This window comes from Harpia harpyja, chromosome 5 (assembly GCF_026419915.1).
Source record: "Harpia harpyja isolate bHarHar1 chromosome 5, bHarHar1 primary haplotype, whole genome shotgun sequence".
Taxonomy (NCBI): Eukaryota; Metazoa; Chordata; class Aves; order Accipitriformes; family Accipitridae; genus Harpia; species Harpia harpyja.
The window spans coordinates 4416451-4440232 of NC_068944.1; the positions used below are offsets into that span (position 1 = coordinate 4416451).

Below are 23782 nucleotides of genomic sequence, written 5' to 3' on the forward strand. Positions count from 1 at the left end.
CTGAACGACTTTGTACTTTTCATGCTGTTTCTGAGACTTTCAGGTCAGGAAAATAAACCACAAAATCAAATATTTAAAAATGTCAGCCTGAAAAAGGATTTCAATTTTATAACCTCTCTTTGTAGGCAGAGGGCCTTAAGGGGAGAGTTTCATTTTTCTTGAAATATACGTTTCAAATAAACGTATTTAAATTGTAGTACCTCCGGTGCACTTTAGGAAGCTTAATATTTGTAGTATGATGTGTACATGTCCGCACTATCTCCAGAATTTGAAAACTGAAAACAAAATAGGTTTACTGAACAATTACTCATTTAAGTACCTATATCTCTTAAACTTCTCATCAGTGAGCCCTGAAGAAAAAAAATTGCAAGAGTGTATTGGGAAAGGGTGAAAAAAGTCACGTACTGCTTGCAGGGGTGGGGGTTTTTTGGCTATTCTAAGTATACCTATTATTCCAAGTATCTCTTTGGAACAGGACAGCTCTGGTATGCTGTCTTCAACCATTTTTCAAAGATAGCAGACATTCATTTCATTCACATGATACTATAGACAGTAGATTTTAAAACCACAAAGTGGTCTTAAAAAAAAAAAAAAAAAAGAAGTTCTGTGGAAAGGCATCCTTAACTTCTTTATGACAGTCACTAACTCACAAACTGGACTTTCAAAGTAGTATTCCAATCAGCAGAAATTGAAGTAATTTCTTACAGAAGTACTGTCTGGAGACAATAGTCAAAGCTGAGTTTTGCATCTAGAATTAGGATTCAGCTGCTGTGTCTGAAAAAGTGTATCAATCCCAATTACCCTGAGTACACAATGAATGGAAAATTAAATAAATCCATTAGTTTAATTTTAACTTAAATGAGTCCTTAAAGATACTTAAAGAATGTCCCATCAGTGAATGTTCTCTCTTCAGCGTATTTAATGCAGAAACATCATGAACAGGATATGCACATAAGAGCCCAGCTTGTTCTTAATGCTAAATTACTCATAACGGTAACCAAACTGATGAATGTCACACAGAGTAAAAGCACAACCCTGACCAATCCTATTTTTTCACTTACAACTAATTTGCACTTGGACCACCTGAAGATTCAGAAGCCTATTGTATTTGTGTGGGTTTTTGTGGGTTTGTTGGGGGTTTTTTTGTTTTGGTTTGGTTTTTTTCAAAAAAAATAATCACCTACCAAAGTTAAGAACTGACCATGAAATTACATCCACTTGTCACTCACGTCTGGCTGGGGTGAGAGACAGCTTTATGCTTGGTCTTAGTCCTTGCTCATCCTGGCCACTCTAGTTAAACTCATTTCAGAACACTGTTGTGGAGACATCTGATTAAGACCAGTATTAGATACCTCTTTCTCTTTATAGAGGTCCATGGTCATTTGATTGATTTTTCATTCTGCTTTTCAGTCAGCTTCTTCATTCTGATATGTAGTGAGTGATTCCGAACCTCTCTACACACTGACAATTGACTCCAATCCATTACCAATATTTCCACCCCCTGGTTTGTTCCTCACAGAACCCTCCAAAAAAAAAAAAACACCAAACCCCAAAACTTGTTTCCCTCTCCTTGGAAGAATCCTGGCATTATCACTTCCCTTTTAATTTTCAGTGTAATTCTGGTCATCATTCACAATTTGCACTAAAGCATTGCTAGCATACAGAGTGCAGGCTTAAACAGCATGGAAAAAGATAAGATAACGATGACCCCTGGCTATAGAAAAGCAAACAGATTCGGATTCAAGTTCTTCAGGCTCTGTTGGCCACCATCATATCGTGCCTGTAAAACGAGGCTAGTATTCCTGTCTCCTATAGAACTACTTAACATGAGATATTCATGCACTATGATATTACCATAATTCCTGTGGCCGATGGGAAGCACCAGCTGAAGCTCTGGACTCTATTCTGATGCACTGTAAAAAAAAAGTCAAAGAACACGACATACCTTCTCACTTGCCTGTAAAAAGTTTTCACAGGCAACTTGGCTGTTAAATATCATCCTGATTCAATTGTTCCATATAACCGGGATGACAAATTTTGTCATATGACTTCACTTAGACATCAGGAAATCTCTTACATGAAGAAATATTGGAACTCAACATGAAAATGGTACTACACCCCATTACAAAGAAATACTATTTGCACAAAAAATGCTAAGAGTTTATCTACAGTAAGAAATCCCACCAAAAAAATTCCCAGAGATTCTACCACTTGCACAGCTTAACTAATATTAGCAGTAGCGAAAATAAAGTAGACTTTCCAAAACATTTACAATATTACACTGGCCTGCAATTTACAGCACAAAGTTTTAAAAAGCAAGACGAGCATTATGGAACAAAAGAGCAGTTCACACGTTCTGCCTCCAAAGGATGCTAAAGCTCTTTCAGCTAGACAGCACAACACTGAACTGGCTTATCGTTTGGATAAGTTTTCTAACAGAGTAAAGTTTCTGAAAGTTGATACCAGCACCGCACAAGAGGAAAAAAAAAAAAAAAAAAGAAGAATATGAAAACACTTCCCTCCTTAACTAGGAATTAATTTCACAGCAGCTGTACATCAGCTGGTCCCACAGTCTGAACTTCTACAGCAGCAAACTGCTGCTGCTTTATACTGTTCTTCACTAGCAGTAACTTCTCACAGGAAAGCAAACACAAATGTCTCAAGGACCATCAGATTATGCAGAATAGCAGCCTACAACACAAATAGTGCTCAATATCCCTACCTGTATCTCTCTCTCAAATGCTGGAAAAGATCTGATAATAAAGGAAAAATACATGAGCTGAAACTATCAATGAGAGTTATGGGGGTCATTAAACCCTGATTCCAGTGAAAAGACACCATTACAAAGCTCTGACTATTGAGGATAACTTTTTGATTCCACAGAAATGAAGCTGACCACTCCAATACCAAAACCAAATACCTTAGCAAAAAAAAAAAAAAAAAAATAAAGTTTTGAAGCCACTTCACAATCAAGTTCCACACCATAGTTACCTATCACTTAAGGGCAGAAGAGGAAAATAAAAAAAAAAATTTAAAAAAAAGTTGTGGGGTTTTTTTTAAATAATTGAAAATAAAGCCCTGGATCACAGAAGCAAGCGTGGTAAGTGATATCAAGAGACAATCTAGGGAGACCACCTTGCCAAGGGTACTTTTTCTTAACTGACCAAGTCTCCAAGCACATTTGTTTTCAGTGACAACTGAGGTTATCAGCTAAACACACCTTTCTATGTTGACTGCTCAGTTCCATTGGCCCTTCTAACAAAGGCACAAGGAATCAAAGTCGTATTTCCTACAAGAAACTACAAACCACCACTCGGTAACCTGCATAGTCCGGGGCTTTAGAATTCCAGTTAATTTTCTTCAGTGGATTATAACCAGACCTTTATGTGAACCCGACAGTAAGAACGCCTCAATGAGTTGGGAGTTGCTACAACAGTACATGCACAAGATATTTATGCGGTGCTCAAAGTCACAAGCTTCTAATTTAGCCGAAAGTAAATGCCCCTTAAGAATCTTCATATTTCATAGTGTAAAACCATATTTAAGTGATCAAAAAGTGAATAATAGAGCAGTTAGCCAGCTCTTTAATACATTAGCTAAAAGTATATCAATTCCATTGATTTTTATGATGGGCTGATTTCACATAATGGATTAAGCTCGCTAGAAAGACTATAAAAGGGAAAAAATGCTTCACCAGAATTAGTGGAAGACGGTGTCAAAATGCTTTTACGACAAGCACACAGTTAAAACATTTTATTTGGGGATGTTAAATTTAGAATACTACCATCAAGAATAGATTTGGTGCTAAAAGTTGAGTAGAAGCCATGATTACAACACTGCAGATATATTTTGCAGATTTCAGTTATATTTTGCTTTAAATATTTTGTTTTATTCCTAGCTAAGAAACAGGAAGCTTGGACTATGAATACGCAGTCCAACTTCAACACGGTGAAAGGTTAACAGCAGGATGCTTGAAGGATCCATAAAGCAAGCAATGTTTAAAGGCACTAATTAACGACCTGGAAAAGAAAGTAGAAAAGTTAACAGTTACGTAGCTTAGTCAAGTACAGAAGACCAAAACCGTAACCAGCTAGGAACTAATCAACCATGATGTACAGGTAACATAGTGGCAGATAAAAGTCAATGTTAACAGATGCAGAAGAAGCTTCACTGAAAGTCAAAGACAGAATTATTAGTATGGTCAGCAACCTTCCAAATTAAGTAGACCTAGTATAAACAAGAGGATTACAAGCATCCCTACAGAACTCAAGGAAGATCTCTGTTCAATACGAGAAAAGAGCTGTTGAAAATTAAAAGTATCAGGACTCAAAAGCAGCAGTGGCAAGTGCTTTATAGTAAAGAATCTACCAATAGTCAAAGATGGACAGAAAACTGGACTGGGATGAGGAACATCGCGTTTAAGGACGGTCTACTTCTATTAAGTATTGCTGTAAGACCCATACTATAACAGCAGTATTCAACACCTGTCTCCTCTCACACTTCTTGGATCTGCCACAAGCTATTCATCTAGATGAACTCCAAATAAACTCCACTGCCACAATTCCAATGCTAAAATCACCAAGTTGGCCCTGCAAGGAATCGGGGGGGTGGGCACCAAAACCACCACCTTCCAAACAAACTTTAAAAATCAAGACCCTGAAGAGCAACACCGGAATGCAAAACATAGACTATAACTTGGCCTAAAGGGCAGCACCACAGACTTCCAGATTTTGATTAATAATTTAAGACAAACAAAAGAACTCCAAAATTCTTGCTAAAGTGATTGGTTTATAAGCATGAAACAGTGCCATTCTCAAAAGCACCACTCCAACTGCTAAAAGGTGTTTTAATGCATCTTATAAAAAAAAAAAAAAGCAAAGCTCTATTTCAATTTGTAGGCCAGTCCTTTTCCTTCTAAGCACTGATGGCTCCCAATACAGGCCAACTTGCATCTGATGGTTCCTGCACTTCCACATAGAAGACATTTAAAGAAACAGACTAGGGAGGCCTGCAGAGCCAAAGACCATGACATACCATTCTGGTCCTGCGAATCAAACTTTTGTGACAGGTGGAATAGTCTGAGACTTACCATGTGCGCTAAAAAAAAAAAAAAAAAAGAAAAAAAAATCCCTAAAAATATAAAATGCAAAATCTGTCAAGAATCTCGTCCCTTGAACTAAACATAATGTAAATCGCATTCCAATGTTTTAAGTATTTGGAAGTACCCTATTTTTACATGAGTGTCCCTGGAGCTACTTTTTGTTCTCATCCCAAAGACAAACATCACACTCTTTCTGTGCTAGAAGAAAAAAATATTTAACAAGTTTACAGCTAACGTATAGTTTACCAACACGTATGCAACAAAGAAAGGACAGCAGGGTACTATTTCGCTAAAGCAGCAATTTGGCATTGAAATTTATTCTAAATTACCTCCATTCTTTCTCTGTAGAGCTTATTCCTGAACTCGTTTGAACAAATCTAGTTTGGGATGATGAGGGGGGAGGAATAAATCTTTGTATAAAAGTGAAACAGTACCACCTCGCCACTAGGCTATGCAATGACTATCATGTGGTATTTTTAAAACATTTCCATGGCTTTCATTAGTGCCTTTGAATTGCCCTATTCCTACAGGAACAAGGTGTATGAGGAATAAGGTATCCTCATTCACGCAGCTTACAGTTCTGAAACGCCAGGCAGCATCCAATAATAGTCCAATTGTTACCATTATCACCTTGATCTCAAGGGTGGCTTGCATGTGGTATCCTTGCCAGGTACCATTTGTATCATTTTTCTGAAGATGACCATGCTGCCACGGTCTCCCTATGGACAACCATTTGAGGAATATTCCTCTCCGATATGCATTCGCGTTTTACAGATAAGGCAAGCCCGAGAAAATGCAGCAAATTCAAATTCAAAGTGCTAGCAATACCACTTAAGAAAGGCCACCGTCCCAGGAGGACATGGACAAAATTCCAAGTCACAGAAAACGATGAAGCTGGCGCTAGAAAGCGAAATGCTTTCTCCAATATAAGCAATCCTTTGTATTTACAAGAAAAACGAGTTCTGTGGTGTTCCGAGCATTCAGAGTAGCATGATCTCCACTGCCTTTGCAAAGGAGCGAAGTCGAGAGTAGCAGCGTACAGAAATACATGGTTACTTACATAGTTTTGGTTTGCACAGCTGTTGGCTATGTTCATTTACAGTTCATGTAGTGCCAACATCATTTATATAAACAGAAGAGGCTGTTTCACTCCTGTTCACCGCCATAAAAGTTATTTCTCTCAGCAGCTGCCGCACAAAAACCAGTTTCTATTTCAGTGTCTCGCCCTGTAAGTTTACAGAGTGGCAGGTTCTAGAGACTGCTAAAACCAAGTAGGACCTAAGGAAACTTGGCCGTACTTAATAATAAACGGGGGCGGGGGGGGGGGGGGGAACAGGACGACAACACACACTTCTGCTTTCTTGGAGTGGAAGGAGGTAGTAACCCTCTGGTAACACGGGTAAAGTCACATGAAAACTAAGTTGCTCTAGGCAACTGCTTGGAACGAGAGCCGTGAGTTTCCCCGACCCTCTCCAGCTTTATGAATTAAAAGGAAATAAAACAAGGCTGATCCGGCTTCCAGCAGATAAGTCTAAAATATTAGTCGCGCGTTACGCAATGAACATTAACCGATAGAACTGGCCGTGACAGCGGTGCGGAGGTAGAGCCGGGGATGCCGCCCCGGTACCCCCCCCCCTTCCCCAGGCTCTCCCGCAGCCCCCCGACCCCGAGCAGCCCCCCGACCCCTGGAAGAAGCAGCAGGACGTCCCCAGCCCCCCCCCTTATCCCCGGCAAGGAGCAACTTATCGTCTTCCCCGTGTCGTCCGTCCTCCCACCCGCCCCCCCCCCCCGGCTCCGCTTCTCCGGCCGCCCGGCGGGGAGGAAGCGGCGACGGGCCAAGGCGGCGTCTCCCCCGGCGAGAAGGGAGAAGCCCGGCGCTGCCTCAACTTGGCGCTTCCCTTTCCCCGACCGGGGAGCTAGAAGCGAAGGACGGGGCGGGGGGGGGGGGGAAGCGGAACCCGAGGCTCCCGGAGCCCCGCACTCACCTCGGCCCTCTCTGTCGCCGCGGGGAGGGCAGGCAGGCGGCCGTAGCGGGGAGGCAACGGGCGCCGCCGGCCCCGCCTGTCACCGGTCTCCCGGGGAGGAGAGTCCCGCAGGGTAAATCCTCCGGGCGGCGGCGGCGAGGAGGAGGAGGAGGAGGAGGAGGAGGACGATCCGCGCACACCGCCCGCTCGCCGCGGCGGCCGCTGCCTCGCACCGACTCTGAGGCGCGGCCGCCGTTGCCGTTGCGCAGCCGGGCGGCCGCTGCCGTTACAGCCTGCGGGGAACCGGCGCCTCGCTCCGCCGCCGGGGGAAGGAGCTCCGCGCCGCCGCCGCCACCACCGCCGCCGCCTCGGGGCCCCTCTCTTCCTTTGCGGCTGCCGGCAGCCGCGCTCCGGGGGTCACAGGGAGCGCCGCGGAGGAACCGCCGCCTCCCTCAGCGCCTCAGGACCCACCGCCGGGCGCCCGCCCCGCATGCCCCGTCCTCCGTTGCCGCCGCCGGCTCCTCTCCTTCCCGCCCGAGCCCGCCTCAGCGCCGCGGCTCCATCACCGGCGGCAGCGCTGAGGGGAGGGGAGGGGAGGGGAAGGGGGCGGTAACCGGCCCAGCGCGCGGGCACGTCCCCCCCCGCGCCCCACCCCCTGGGCGGAGCCTAAGCGCGTCGCCCCGCCCCGCCGCTCGCCCGGATGTTCCTGGCTGCGCGGCCTGTGGGGGTTTGAGGGCGTTGTGGTGGGACACGCGTGGGGTGCGCGTCCCGTGGGGGTCCTGCGGGTCGTTCACCGGCTTGGCCGGCGCTCTAGCACGGGGGAAGGGTCTCGCAGTAAGGGAGGAGGTGCGGTGGTCTCCCGCGGTCCTCCCGCCTGCTGCGCCCACAGTCGCGCGGGGCCTGGTCCGTGAGGAGGCGTGGAAGAACTGCGTGACTGGACCAACCGCCCTTCCCGCGCTTTCTGAGGGGCGATGGGGGGGGCAATGGCGGTCCCCGGCTCCTTCGCTAGGCCGCGGGATGGCCGGCCTTGGCGTAGCTCGCGTGCCGCCAACGCGGCCAGGACCCACGGACGGGACCCACGGACGGGACCCACAGTTGAGTCGTTGGGCTGTGACAAACCTTCCCCCCCCCCGCCAAGCGAGGTCCCGCTGTGGCGTCAGAATGTTAGACGCGTGCCCCGTGACAATGTTGGTGTGCTAAGGTTATTTAAAATTACTCCAAACCCCCCGCCCCCAAGATCTGTTTTGACGCTTGGATTCTCGGAAGTGTTTTATCTTTGCCCACTCTTAAATGCGGCTTTTTAAAGTTTATAGATCAAAGTTGGTGTGCCCTCTTTAAAAAGTCTAACTAGCAAAGTTTCGGTGAAGAAGACACCGGGTTTCCTCGACGAGTGAATCTGAAGTCTCTGAAATGATGTATAACTCGAAAGAGGTATTTGTTTACAGAACCCGAAACCCATGCTGTGCTCATTATAAACGTATTTAACAAGTTCCTTGGCAGAAACGCTATATTCTAAAGAGAATTTGAACAGGGAAAGGAAAAAAAAAAAAAGAAAGAAGGTGTGCAGACAAAGTTAGGCGAGTGCCGAACGCTGCCGTACTGATGCCCCACAATTTTGTGGGGAGTTTTGCTGGTGCTTCCATTCATTTCTCCCTTTAAAGATCTTTCTGTTCAGAGACTCGCTGGTTCTAGGCCTTTACCCAGCACACGCTTGCAGCTGCCACTAGCCCTATGGTATTTTTATTTTGTCTAACCGTAAGATTGATTTTTTTACTCTCTTTGCCACATAGGCAGGTGCTACTTGCTCTTGCCTCCCTCAAAAGCAACCTAGGCCTTTTTTAAAGGCACTTAGGTTTCCCAGCCATTCACGGGGGATACTTTTTTCCTCAGACAAAACCAGTGAGTTCAGAATCCTTCTGTGCCCCTGCAGATCCGTTGAGCGCTTAGTTTGCCAGATAGGGAGCATACAGCATCCTGTTTCTCCGAATGTTTTGATGCATGCACATTCTGACAGCCGTATACTTGCCTACTTTTGCAAGCGTTAAAGATATTTCAGGCCCAGCCTCTTTAAGCAGGAGAGGACAGGCAGCAGCACGGCGGTTGCGCTTGGACTCCATCTGCCTGTTCTCCCCTCCCTGGGGAGAGTCAAAAGTGGACGACGGATTTCTGAGGAGAGGAGACATCTAGCCAGGGTAAGCTGAGGATTAGACTAAAAGTGGCTTTGACTAATGTTGGCTGAAATTGTTTAAATAAAAAAAAAATTCTGAAAAATGCTTAAAATTCTAGTCAGGTGACAGAGTAAACGTACATGTAAAAATACCAAGGTAGCCAATGCATAAACAGTCGGACAAGGAGGTATTCTTCGCCCAGCGCAGGACTCGCACATGTGTTCACCTTCGTGAGCTGAATGGGATTCCTTGTGTGCTTAAACAACTTAAATGTTTGAGCTTTGCTGTACTGCTCAGCTGATACGTTCATCAGGGACTGTGTACTACGACAGGCAGCTTCCCCGTGAGAGGTAATGCACACCACTGCAAGAACTATAGAGCTGCCTTCATTTAGCATTTATAGGCTGGGGATTGAATATGTGTGTGTTTATACACGGGCAGATAATATAAGAAGTATCAGGCTTTCCTACGCCAAAAATGCGTGTTTTCAATTTACGCTGAAAAGTTTTAGCAAGAAACATCTATTGTATGCAGGCAGTTTACCGTATGCAAGCAGCTTAACACTTGTTCCTTTGTGATTGATGATCCCTCTGGTGGAATGTCTTTAGGACACCTCGATTATCTACTCTATTGCATTGCAACCGAGTCCAGGAAACTCACTTAGCAAAAATGGTATCAATTTCATGAAAAGAAGAAGCCAGCATGAGACGTCTAGATACAGCCAAAGACACTTTAAGAAGTGATATGAATTCACTAAACCGTGTAGATAAAAAGATGTAATTTTGGAGTAAGTGTGCATTCAGAAATGTAGTCTATAATTTAAGGACTAAGTTTATGGCGTTTGTATTAAGAGAAGTATATTGAGATTCAGGTTTATGGATTGTGGAGCACTACTAAGTCAGCTTTGTAAAATTATTATTGGAGGGATCTTTTCAAATACGTACATCTCCAAGTCATGAGAACAAATAAATAGATTTTAAAAATCTTTGCGATGCTTTGTAATTATAGTCAATGCCATCCTTCTGATTTCATGAGACTCCCAAGTTACTCTAACGTACATCCTGCAGGATGCCTGGAGGGGAGGAAGGGAAAAAAAAAAAAAAAAAAAAAGACTTTTCTTGCTTTGGTTACATGTTTGTCCAAGCTGTGCCACTCCTCTGATGTGCCCAGAACCCCACAAAAATGCCAGGTCTGGGGAAAACAGCTAGTACACTGCGGAGGGGAACCCCCTGTGTCATCTGTACAGCAGCAGGCACTCATGGGCACAGTTGCCTGCGTAAGTGTCCGTCCTACGCGGCTGCAGAGAGGTGAATTGACCAAAGCAAATGCCAAAGCTGCCAGGCTCAGGGCAGATGAGGAACTGAAGTTCAGGCTACCTCCAAGGTAAACAGGGACACCAGGGGCCAGATCCCACAGAGAGGGCATGTGTAACCGTAATTCATGTCAGCAGCACGGCTTATCGTCGTGAGGATGACAGCCAGGAGCAGCCTTGCCAAAGAATCCTCACAGAACCGGGATTAAAACGTTCCCCAGCTGAAGCAGGTCACTGTGTCAGCGTTTGGCAGTTTGCTACATAGGAATCTGAAGCAGCAGCATCCCATTTGAACTGAATGCAAACGAGCGGTACCTTAATGGAGGTCATTTTGCACTCATGCAGCATTTAAATGGTGTTTTTAAAAGAAAACCTTAGAAATAAAAAGTATATTTACATGCCAGGTACAATCCGCTTTGTAAAAAGAAAGAAATATGTAAATACTGTCTTCGCGTCAACTTTGGGGAAGTGTTTGTCCCACCAGAGCTAATTGCCAATGAAGAAATCGGCGTTTATTGTTGAGGTTGTTACAAAGGGCGTCATAAACTAACTTTATTATAGCAAATGTTGAACTGTATTTGCATTATTTCCATCGCATTATCTTTGTTTTACAAGCTGTCTGCAATAGCTGTTCTTGGAAGGTCTCCAACAAAGCATTCTCTTTGGGGCTACTAACTGCAAATAAGATTAAAGCTTAATATGTCTGGTAATCAGTTTTCTTTTAAAGAGTGCAATTTGATTTCTTATGGTCAGCTGGGATCCCACGTATCCTCATCTCTTCTGGTTTTCAACTTGCTGCTCTCAATAACCCAAAAAGGCAATTTGCCAACAGATGTCCTTTCCCCGCTTTTCCTGAATTGAAGTGTCATCTGAGAGGTAGTCATGCACAATTTGTACTCCAGAGTGCAAGACTTCTGTCTATTAAATGCAACTTCTTTTTTTCCCTCCAGCCTGGGCAAGAACAAAGCGCTTTACATCCTCCATTTTTTCCGGTGACATGCAATGAATGGAGGTGGGTACAGCTCCTTTGCTCGGACTGAGCAAAGAGGAGCAGGTAATCACTGTGCTCCTTGCCTATGCCACTGGTCTGCTCCAAGAGAGCCGCAGCTGTACTGGGTGAATTTTTCTTGATAACGATAAAAATACCCTTTGGGGCAAATGGCAAGTAAGAAAGAGAGAGCGCCACGAGAACTCGTCTGTCTTTCAGGAATCTCACCTCACTTGCAAAGGTGGGAGGAGGGAACGGCTGGGATCTGTGCTGGTCCCCCAGAGGCGAGGGTAGACCACCTTCTCATCTCCCAGGTACAAGGGGTCCCAGCGCTCTCACCTCCCTTGGGTGCTCCCGGAGCCCATGAGTGCGCAGCTCTCGTCCGCTTTGCTGGGGAGGAGTAAGAGGGAGAACGGGTCTCCTTCACCCTATTCCTTCCCCTGCACTCGACTGGAACTAGGGACGCTGTCCTCTGTCTGAGGAGAAGGTTAAGGACAGAAAAACAGCGAGACTGGACCGGCGAAACTGGACTGGGTAAGCCTAACCCTACAGCTATCATGTGAGTTTGACAACCTAATAATTATTGAATCATTTGGTACGACGCGCAACCTGAATAGCAGCCACGTTGTGCTACTGCCATCTGTGCTGCAATATTGTAGCACAGAAGGGTCAGGAGTTGCAGGAGACCATGAATCATTACGGAAAGTGACTGATAAAAGAGAATGTTGTTGGCAACTCTTGCACTGTCTTTTTTCTTCAATAGTCGTAAAATTCATCTTGACTGATGCTACACTTTTCCTATTGGACCTACTGGAGCAAACCACCGGAGGCTAACATTTTCAGAGTGTTAGTTCCTCGTCGGGAGCTAGTTTCTCAAATTCCAGTCCTTATATTTTACTTCTCTTAACTCTGCTATTGAAACCAAGCTTTAGGACAATATCAGAGCATATCGGTATATTCGTCAGTTTGGTTGTCAGAGGTCCAAGATAACTTTAAACCAAGTTTGCCAAAGAAGGAGGTTGCTTCTAGATACAAACATATCAAAGAATGTAAACACCCCTTTTCAAAATGTTGTTAAAAGGTTTTGGCAGGTATGAAAGTACTTCCATTTCCATCTACATTAAACCTGGAGCATATTCATCATTCTTACACAGCCTGTTGTTATTCCATATGTCTTAATTTGTTTTGATACTTATTTCTAAGTTCTCTTACAGGAAAAAAGAAGAGTGCTGTGTTTCTGGGATATTTCTGTCACAGCAATGACGTGTTTTAATATATTACAAAATGCTTAATCCAGCGAGAATGTCCACAGCTACAAAATGTGGCTGTTTAAACCACAAAAGAAAAAAAAAAACCCCAACAACTATTATGCTTCTTTCAAATATACATGTGACCGAAAGGACCGAGGATTTATCATGAACAGCTCTAGCCTTTACAAAGTGAAAGTGACTGGTCCTATTCTGGAAGAAATATGAATGAGCCTTCTCCCAAGAAAAATAGAAGCAGCCTGAGGGCAACATAAAGGTGTAGTAAACCTGTAAAAGATGAAGTCTCTATTTTATTTTTACCAGAGTAGCTCTATGTTATGGATAAACAAAGACAAGATATAATTTTATGTAGCCATTTGAAAGTTCATAAGCCTGGTTAGGGCAACTTTTCTCAAGCAGTCTTAAAAACAACAGTAAAACTAGCAACTAATATGTTTGCCTGATATACTGTTTAACACCATTTGTTCTCCCTGCAGATGGGATCCCAGCGTTCCTATTTCAGCAGGATGTTTTTGTCACTGACTTAAAAACAATAAGTGATTAACGCGAGAACAGATACTAAATGTTTTCACATAAAAGCCTGTCACAGATTTCTCACCCAAATGCTTCCATCTATCCTTCACTATTTACCATCCCTGTTAACACAGCGGGTCAGCAACCTCACTTTTTTTGCCAAATGTGAAACCAGGCAATTTTGTAGGGGATGCTGGAGGCCACGTGGAAAGCAATTGCTTGAAGGAGGACGTACCTTCTGAAAAGGGACCGTAAAAGTGGCACCCGAGGGCTTCAACTTTGTACCTCGATAGCTTCTCCGATAAATAGGCTCTGTTTATCATAGACAGAAGAGCAAAGGAGTGGAAGAGGGCTTCCCACAGACAGGTCTGCAAAACGAAGGTACCGTCTGCTCCACACATCATAGATTAACCAGAATAAAAAGGCCAAATTCATCAGTGTAGAGATACGCTGCATCATTAAATTATGCCTTCAGTGACAACTGAATAGTCCATTTGCCTTCAGCAGGTTTCTAGTGGAGGCGACGATTGGAACTTAATAAACAGTTGTGCTAGAAAAGCACTATTTGTTATATATATGGCTTGTGAAAGCACAAGCAGCAGAAGAAAGCGGGAACATTTCTTTTTAGTTACAAGCGTCAGAAGAAATTACTGGCAGGTAAAGGAAGTAGACTGATGTGATAAAAATACACTACTTAGCCCTCACTTTTCAGGTAGAACAAGTCCTTAATAAGTATTTGGTAGGTTTTCCCATTAGTCTGGTGTTTCTACCCTAAAGTGTGTGTTGATTAGCATTCCAACACGTTATTTCCAGTCAAAGGACTCCACCCATAATCTAGATTACAGTTTTATTGCCCAATTAAGGTTTTAAAATGGCCAATACCCACTGCAATTCAATTTTTAAATTACATTTACATTTACCTAAATGACATTGCAAATGAGCTACCCCTGCAGGAATAGACGGTTTGGGTCAGAGCAAAGGTCTGTCTCTGTCTAGCTTTATATCCTCTGACACCCCACAAAGTGTGTACCCAGGAAAAGATTACAAGGGTGGCACCTCCCCAGCTTCCAGCTGAACTTGGCTTTAGTTTCTCTTTTCAATACAAAGGTGATTTGCAGTTCACTTATTTTCTACAGCTTGCTGAAGTCTGCAGAGGCAATAATCCTGAAGATCATCCTCAGCTAGGTCTCCCCTGAAGTAAGTGCTTAATTGAAATGTACTGGCAATACTTAATTGCTGCAGGTGAGCTTTGTAGACATGTGAGCTGCTGGCAAAAGCAAAAGGTGGTATCACCTCTGTGTCTTAATTCAGTTTCTTCCTTATGATCTGGCCCACACCATAGGAATTCACATACTTCCCCTAGGGTTTTGATTTCTGGAATCAGTGGATGACATGTGTGTGGGGTCAGATAATTTATCCAAAGTATAAAGAGGCTTTTCTGTAAAACCAATGAATAATCCATCACTCAGACTTCTTTGTTAACAGTTTTCAAGTATTAGGAAATCGTCTAACATTCTTACAGCTCCGTTCTTGTTCTTAAATCCTTCTACCCCACAATCTCAAAGTATATGCAAGTATAAAATATTTTATTCAGGATACATTTGAGTAATAAGGGCATTCTAACAGGTTTTCTTTTGTCTTGCTGTGTGGCAATGATCTTTGATGCTAGGACATACACTGCCTTCCTTCCAGGGTTGCACTGATTTTAGACAAGGTGGATAAAAATCACTCCGCGTGGAGCTGTTTTAATGCTTACTGCCTGATTCCTAAATCCTGCACCACAACCGAGCACACCGCGGCTGAGCAGGAGCCCAGCATGGAGGGATTAGAGAAAAAAAACAATCCAGCACCTCAAGGTGGTACTTGGCAGCTGCTGTTTCAGCCCTAGAGCTACAGCAGCTGCCAGAGCCAAAGCAGCACTGCTTGGAATGGACAAAATAAGGCAGACCTGCCTGAACTGTTGCTCTACTTCTCCCTCCCACCTTGGGGCTTGCCTGCATTTTTTAACTCCTCCTTTACGCAGTGCAAATAATTCTACCTGGAGAGTAATCTTGTGGATGCAGGAGAAAGACGATGTTTTCATCCCTATTACGCAATACAGCCACAGAAACCTCCCCTCCCTTTCCCCCAGCCCCACCCAAATATTATGTTTTTAAATGAAAAATAAGCCACATCATTATTTTTTGGATATATGCTCAGAAATCCTAGCACAGGTGGATAGTACGGAAAGATTACTTCATCAAACATAACAAGCACAGAGACTGTGCAAGCAATGAGCTGTACACTTAGGAGGAGATGAGAAAAAGATGGTGCATATAGTCTAGAACCAGCACAGCAGCATTAAATTAATGTATTTAATTTTATATGAATCTATTTTCATAGCTTTCACTTCCTCCAGTCTTTTCTAAAAAAAGGTTTAACTCTCCAGAGTGCCATTTCTGAGATGGTTTCCCATAATGCAAAAAGGAAAAGTCTACGAGCTTTCCAGTGTAAGCGAGCAGCAGATGCGTGTGAGTAGAGCTCAGTAAGTAGGTATTTCCAGAGAGCTTAGATAAAGTGCTTAATACAATGCCCAAATACCACAAGTCCCTGTGGGATCTTGAAGCTTGCTATGGAAAAGAGACAATGGAAGAAAGTCAAAGACAGTGCAGGAATGTGACGTTTCCTTTTCCAACCCTCCCAAAGTCTGAGAACCTTTCTGTGAACCTGTCAGTCTGATGAAGGCAACAGCAAGATGCAGCGCGTGGCAGTGGGCATGGAAGGTAATATAGTACCTGCTCGGGGTTGTAAACGGCATTCCACTTGCCCTGTACTAATTCTGGAGCTAATCGCTTCCCTCAGAGTCAAGAGTGAGCACAATATCCTCATTTCCAAAACACTGTTTTCAAGTTGCACCTTTGCATCTAAACAAAGTCTTGCTTTTTGTCTACTCACCTGAGCGTACGCCAGAGCTGAGTATTATTAAATATTGGGAACACCGGCACTTCGGTTAGCGCAAGTCTTAGGCGAGTGAACGTGTTGTACATCCACCGCGTTGTTAACCTGAGGTTCTCACAGCTTTTGCTGATGCAACTGTCTGTCCCATTCTCGTTAGACAAAAAGATTTACACCGAGGCCAGGAGACAGCGCGCTGAATCCTAACTAAACTTCACGTGACCCCGTAATGCAAGTAAGGTTACCGCTGCTTTTTGGGAGGCAAAGTGGGGTCTTGCCTCAGGTTGCAAAGCAAGTCAATGACATAATGCCAAAAGGATTCAAGGTCCTACCTCCCCTCCCATTCCTGTGCTCCGTTATTAAGTAAGTCATGCTCCTATTTGCTTACACGCATCTCACTCTTCACTACAGCATATCACTGTTTAGCGCAGTTTTAACAGTAAAACGGGCTTTATGATTTGAAATATCCTTCTTTGGATAAAGAGAAGGCTTCGGATAAGGAGAAAAGGGATTTCTTCGAAGATACACTCCTGTCTTGCAAAGTACGTGTTAAATCTCTCTAGCTGAAAGACTATTTATGGTCTGCATAGTTATTCTTTCAGGGTATGACATCATCCTTAGCACATGCATAGCCCAGAACACAGTAAATTATTCTCCCAGAAAATTCCTTTCATTACTCTCAGATTGTTAAACATCACATAATGACAAATTGGTAACTGATAGCTGTTGTCTGAAATTGATTTGCATGCTTATTTCTTTTGTTACACGCTGGGGTCCCTTACCTTTTGTGTCTACAACAGAACTAAACATGTAAATATTTTAGGATCCAGGGAATAAATTATGCTAGACTATTTGCTTTTTTCTAAACCTGTATTTATTTACCTTTTAAAACCGGCTTTTTGTATTGCAAACAATACTCATTCACACAGTTACACATCCTCTGGTATTACCTCAGCTGCAAAATACAATTTTCTACCCAACCTTTGATGTGGGACTTCAGCCTTGCGTGCAGCCAACTACTGCCCGTAGCCACGCTCTCTGACTTTGCAAAGGAGTGACTTTTTGAAGCTAACACTGTTTTATTCGTTCAGTATCACTTCTCCAACTAGTTGAACAGTACTAGTATGATCTGAGGGCTCTGAAAGCAAAAGGTTTAATCAGAGCCCCTCATTCGGTCTTTGGGAGTATTCTTCAGAAAGACAATGCAGGCTTAAAATTGATTTCTTGCAGGACCTCCGAGCGGCTGCTGTGAAGAATAAGGAGAGACGGCATTGATACGAGTCCCACGAGGAGAACCACTTTAACCTGAAGAATGCTGGAAGTCCCAAAAGCTGAATGGCGATGAAAGCAATTACCTGAAAACTGTTTTTGCTGTTGCCTTTTCTTCCCGACTTTTGGAGTTGTTTTTCTCTTAGTTCCAGCAGTAAAGCCAGCATCTGCAGTTTGCTGCTGTCTACTCAGCTAAGCAAGTGGCAAGTCTTGCACTTTTGTTATGGTGGCTCAGGCCCTTAATGTGAACACTACTGTCTGTAATGAATCAAATAACCTCCAGGGCATCTCTCTTGTATACGGCACAGTTATTTACTTCCATAAAACTCATGGGTTTTAGGCACGAAGTGCTGTGCTGCTGCTAACGCCCAAACAGCGATGAACTCTTGGTCACATATTCAAACAGAGGAGGAAATGTCTCCCTTTCTAAATTTCTTCTAGCTATGCTGTCAATCAACCACAGTTTATATTTCTATTAAATAGGCAGATTTTCCTTCCCTCATGTGTCCAATGTATTTTTTTTTGTTTGGGCTCTCTTAGTTGCTCACCTTGCTACGTCCCAAACAACTAACCCTGATGTTCTGAATGGCGCCTTTATTAGGATTGTTGTTCCCAAGGCACTTCCCTGGAAATTTGATTGAATTTTTAGATGAATACAGATACAGAGGTAAAGAAAAGAAATGTACTAACCTGATTATTTTTCTATTTGAAAACTAGTTTTCCTGCTGTTCTAGACAGATGGAGAGGAAAAAGATAGTACTTAATGAGGTGGGACACATTGTACTTCTTGACAGCACTGCTGAGCGAGAATACCATTTTTTAACATGAAAACCAATGCAGTAGATAATGTGCCTTTCAAACAGTTTTAAAAAGAAAACCAATACACAAGTCGACTCATCTCACCTAATTTTCTCATAGCAATGACAGACTAGTTCGGTTTTATTGCCTACATTTGTATTTATTACTGCTCCCTCTTCCTCCCACTTCCTACCCCCCTCTTTTCTCAAGAGAGAAAATAAACAGATGCTAGCAGAGTAACCCTCAAGATAAAAATACCTAAGAAACCATGGACAATTTCCCATGAATGCTTTCAAAGCATGCTGCTAAAGGAATACAGTCATGCAGTGTAAGCCTCATACTGAGCTCTGGTCAGTGTGGGACATTGTTTTACACCACCAGAACAGAAATTATGTTCTAACTAAATCAAAAAGCTTGCAAAGTTTATAAACTTACAAAGTTTAGAAATTCTCTGCTGGCAAGGTTAAATTATCCTCTGCTCTGAAACTGAAGATTGAAACCATCTGGGATGGGGAAAAAAAAAAAAAAAAAGATGTGTCAATTATCTAAAATGAGCTTGTGCTTTACGTATGGCTTATTAATAAATATATAGTCAGACCACATCAATTCCACTGAGCAAATCCAGCCTGCAGGAAGCTTATTTTAGGCATGTGATTTGGGAAGCATGCAGAAGAGAAGGCTCATCCAGAGCCGGTGCAGACAGTTGGAAGAATGCTGTTAACTGGGATGGATTTCAGAGGACCCCAATGGGTAACAGTTGGATACCTTTGGCTGTCAGCATCGGAGTTAACAAAAGCTGTGGTTTTCTACACTTACTCCCAGCTCCATAGAAGCCAGAGTTACCTTGACTATCAGCGTTCATCAGCAGGTTGGAGTGTTTACCAACCGAGGTCTACAATCCTTCCCCTCTCGAAAATCCCAATGGCTGTGAGACTCTTTTTCCAATTAAGGCCAAATCAGACGACCCCTGCAGCAGCACTCAAAAATGTAGCTTTTGAAATTTCACAAAGGCAACTCAGATTCTTCAAATGTAATTTTGGAATAATTCTAATTTAATTGTTGTCTTTCGCCTCAGAGTTTTTGTGCCTGTGTGTTTGAATTAGCATTTTCAAGCCAAAACCTAAAAGCATTTTGCTGTAAGTAACAGTAGCTGTTAATGTAAAAGCTAATGGAGATTGTGCTTACCACTGAATAAGGCACAAAGGAAAATAAAAGCCCCAAAGAATTTACCATCTAAGGGCTCATTAAATTCAGTGGGACTACTGCCAAAATTAAATGAACACTTCTGGGCTAAGTATTTGTGAGATCAGTTTCATTTTGCAGACATAAGATACAAAATTGCCCCCCGAGACTGGGAGAATAATTCTGCATAACAGGAGGCATGTACTTGCTCTTACTATACTCAATGGCAAAACTTTAATGATAGTAGGAGAGCCCTCTGAAGTGCTTTTTACATACACTCACTCACACACGCACACTTCTATGTATGTATATAGAAGTTTTATCTTTATATATATATATGCCTGTCTGCGTATGTGACTTCCAGTTACATAAATAAATACTAAAATCTCTCTATATTTTTATATATATTAAAAACCAATCTATCACTGCTGTATAGCATATATTGTAATATGAGAATACGTAAGCTAACAAAGCAATGGGGCGGTTAGAAGACAGAAAGTCTTTCATACAGGTTGCAACTTCATTCTCATAAGACATTAGAGGTCCCAATTCCAATTTTAGAGTCACATAATCTTCTTGAGTATATGAAGTAACTCCTCTTTCTGGAGGAATCCTAGCTCCTGCTATGGTCAATGGAGAGTTTTCCTCTGCTTCCAAGAGGAATCAGCCCAGGCCTTGCTTCATCCGAACAGAAATCATTCAGAAAAGACTATGGAGTCCCTGCCGATGCAGGAGTTGCGTCTTGTAGTTACGTATTTTAAAGCACCGGATAATTCATAATCACCAAAGGAAAAAACCCAAACAAAACAAAACAAAAAACCAGCCACACCCAACCAAACCTATTTCTTATATGGATTGTTTCAGGTGTAGCAAAATTCCCTCTTTCCAACCTATGGTACAATTTTAAACAATCAGAGTTTTATGAAAGTGGGAAACCGGATATTGACCACTGCTTTGGATTATCTGGCAAGATATAAGGAATTAAACCTAAAAATTACAAGGGATTATGATCTGCAGGAAAAACCCTACATCTCACCATACCGTTCAAACTAGTTTCTGATACTGAGTTCCTACCAGGTTGGGCTTTTCGTTTGTTTTAACACTAAATTGGGATTTATGCAAACATTCCTGAAATAGGATGAACTTATTATATCTTTTTTAAGTAGGAGACTGAAAACTGCCTACACGCCTACGAGATCATCATTGCTCCATCAGTTACAATTACATCCCATATTGCTCTCATTTAATCAAAAGCCAATCTTCTTAAGTTATTAAAAAGAACTGGCTTCTTGACATTAGCTAATACCAACATTAAACAAACAAACAAACAAACAAAAGAATAGCTCATCCAAAAATTAAGGCAAGTGTGAAAAGGAAAAAAATATTTTAATATAATTGGAGTAGACTCCTTTCTCCAAGAAATAAAAAGAAAATATTGGCAATTTTCAACAAGCATTGGCAGAATGCACATTAAGAAAATCACTTACAATTTCATCATGGTAAAAGTAAGATAGCATCAATATTTTAGATTTTGTAACATCTGTTTACAGTCAAGATTTTTTTTCTGAAGTACTATAAATTGGCAATTGTTTATCTACAGTAATGGACTCAATTACTGCTTCCCCAGATTATGCAATGAGCATATTCAGTAACTGAGATAATTAAGCAATAAACATATACTTTGAGATACAGCAAAGCCTTGCCAGCATTAATTCTGCCAAATCAGAAGAGATGCACACATTGCAATGTCATTTATTTGCACTTCATTTTTCAGTACTTTGTCCTTCACCATTCACTTCTGTAATGCTAATGTACTACTGCTTTGAAAATAATTAAAATTACGGTCTGACCACATGCAGTTCGAAGAAATTAGTGCGTGACCTTCAACACTACACAGAAACACATACATGCCAGATAACAAGGTTATGCAGCATTAGAGAAACCACTACATGCAGACTTACACACATTATAAATGTCAATATGCTAACCAAAATTTTGAAAGACAGATTTTGATTGCACAAAGATGTGTACACTAGAGGCTCACATTACAGAGATATAATTTTTTAAGAAGTCTCCCTCAAAATCTCAGTTTAACCACCATCGTTTGTCCCCAGCCTTTAAATCTGTCTGGAATATTCTTTATTTCCATTAATTTTTCACGCTTTTTTTTTTTTGTAGGCCCAACCCTTAAGTTGCTGATGGTTGTATTTGAAGGCCTAAACCTCCTTAACTTTACTAAATCCATGGGAGAACAAAAATGCTTCACACCATCAAACTTGCAGTACCTAACATCTCTTAGAACTCGCTAATTGGGAGAGACAGAATGTCACTGCAGATTAACGCACCTTCTTTCTCTTTGAGCACCTGAGTTGAATCTAATCTGCACAAAAGTGACTAAAAATCAATCTAATCTGACAGTGGTGAAATTATTAGGTATAATTATATGCATTCTCAGATCTTTAGCTGGAGAAGACAGATTCCTTGGAACCTTTCAAGAGAGGAATTTGAATGATAGTTGCAGGGTTTTTTTTAAATTCAAAATCATGCAGAAAACATTTGCTTTCAATCATAAAAGATGAAAGGTGATCAAGACAATATCTTCTATTCATATCAGCCCTTAATATTTGCTACAGGAAACAACACACCCCCACGCCAGAAGCGTGTTGGAGGAAGGAAGGAATTGGGGGAAGGGAAAAACCTTGAAAAGTATTCAGATGCACCATTTTTAATTACTCGAAAACGTGCATTACATTTTTAATGATGGGCTCCTCTCCATTAAAGGAGCAGAGATCTTAGCTTGCTCATACAATGAAATAATTAGCAAAAGTTCCTCATTTGCAAAGGGCTGTATATATCCGTCTAATGCAAGCAAGTAAACTCAGCCCTTTCGCCAAACTCAGAGCAACGGATGTGACCAGGAGAGCATAACCTTGACTTGAAGCTACTTTTTCTTTTTCCTCTCACTCAAGTTTGCTGAGCCATATTCAGCTACAAACTAGGAAATAAAAAAGACACTACAACAGGCTGACACACCTATTTTTTGTCAATAATCTCAGCAATAACAGAACATTAAAAAGTGCTGGAAAAAAATCTAGTTTGTTTATATACTAATCATGCCTATTGAAAAGATTCAAATGGATTTGCAAATTTTTTACTGTGTAACATGACAGACTCAACAGCACACAGTTAACAATGTTCTTCATCACAATCTTTCTTCAAGCGGTAAAATGCAGCCATTTATAATTCCAGTATTCAAAAAATGAAGACACAGATGATGAAATCATTGTATTCTGAGCATTAAAAAGCACAGCAAGTCTATGCGTCAGAACTAGGAATGTAATAGCGTGACTTAACTAACAAATTTGTATTTGGTGAAAAGAATAGTTTCTCATGTAAAAGAGAATCACACTGTTTGCCACTACTGTTGTATTTTTATGCCCACAAGCACATGGACAGTGGAAATCCAGTTGATACAATCTCTCTGGATTTCCAGAAGGCTTAAGGAACCCAAGCACCTATGAAAAAAAAAAAAAAAAAGAAGGTTCTTGCACAGACAGAGAACTTGTCAAAAAATAGAATATGATCACCTAAAAGAGTTAAGGAAGTAAATAGTCCTCACAGAGATCTGTCCTAGGACTTGTGTTACTCATTTTATTTATAAGCAAGCTAGAAAAGGTGTGTAGCAAGGTGGCAAAAGTTGCTGATGCTACTTCATTATTTAGGGTAGTGAAGGTGAGGGCTCATAATAAAGAACTACATACAGACCTTATGTGACTTAGTAATTAGGCAATAAACCAGCACAGGAAATTCAATATAGATAAACATAAAAAGATACACAGGAGAATAAAGCTGTCCAAATTTCAAATACACAATGAGTCGACCAGTATTACTCCGGAAGAGAGACCTTGAGGTCAGGACAGACAGCTTATGGAAACATAAGCTTAGGGTTCAACAACAGTCAAAAAAAGAAAATCACTTATTCGAAAAGGAATTGAGAATAAAACAGAGAACATCTCTTTGCTACCTATAGAGAACCTGCATCTTAAATACTGTATGCAGTTTTTTCCCCTCCATCTGAAAGGTTGTAGAGCTGAAGATGTTCCAAACAAGGCAACAAGGAGAATCCAAGCATCATCTTCCATATAAGAAATAGCTAAATAAGCTAGAACTCTTGATTCTAGAAACAGAAATGTTTAAGACTGAATAAGGTCAAGGTCTATAAAGTCTTTAGTGGCAATGGAGAGGGTGGGTGTTTAATGTTTCTCCAAAAACCAACAGCCAAAAA

General features: G+C 41.9%; 1 protein-coding gene across 3 annotated transcripts in view; it reads right to left on the reverse strand.

Annotated features, from left to right (window-relative positions):
• GALNT1 (polypeptide N-acetylgalactosaminyltransferase 1) overlaps positions 1-7551 on the reverse strand; it is an 89877-nt gene extending 82326 nt beyond the window's left edge. For 2 of the 3 annotated variants that reach the window (XM_052787711.1, XM_052787709.1), the window contains exon 1: positions 7087-7550. The gene's annotated coding sequence lies outside the window, so the exon portion shown is untranslated. Of the gene's footprint in view, positions 1-7086 lie in introns of all 3 variants that reach the window. The other variant, XM_052787710.1, reaches the window with a different exon arrangement.
• Between the last annotated feature and the right edge of the window lie 16231 nt (positions 7552-23782).